We start from the raw sequence: 404 nt of genomic DNA, 5'->3' as shown, positions 1-404 counted from the left end.
GGTGGCTTCTTTTGGTCCATAAAAAATTATCAAAAATTGGCACGTCAATTGGACTTCGTTTGGTATTCCTTTTCTGTAAAACTCAAAACCAAGGGGGAAAACATAAACTGGCACTGGGCTCTAGGTTAATAGGTTCCCAAAAATCATATAAAATAGCATATAAATGCATATAAAACATCCAAGATTGGCCCAACTCTTTTACTCCGGGGGCTTCTTTTGGTCCATAAAAAATCAGCAAAAATTGGCACGTCAATTGGACTCCGTTTGGTATTCCTTTTCTGTAAAACTCAAAAACAAGGAAAAACAGAAACTGGCACTGGGCCCTAGGTTAATAGGTTCCCAAAAATCATCTAAAATAGCATATAAATGCATATAAAACATCCAAGATTGATAATATAATAGCA

Source organism: Triticum dicoccoides, chromosome 4A (genome assembly GCF_002162155.2).
Source record: "Triticum dicoccoides isolate Atlit2015 ecotype Zavitan chromosome 4A, WEW_v2.0, whole genome shotgun sequence".
NCBI classification, from domain to species: Eukaryota; Viridiplantae; Streptophyta; class Magnoliopsida; order Poales; family Poaceae; genus Triticum; species Triticum dicoccoides.
This window is presented reverse-complemented; position numbering follows the sequence as displayed.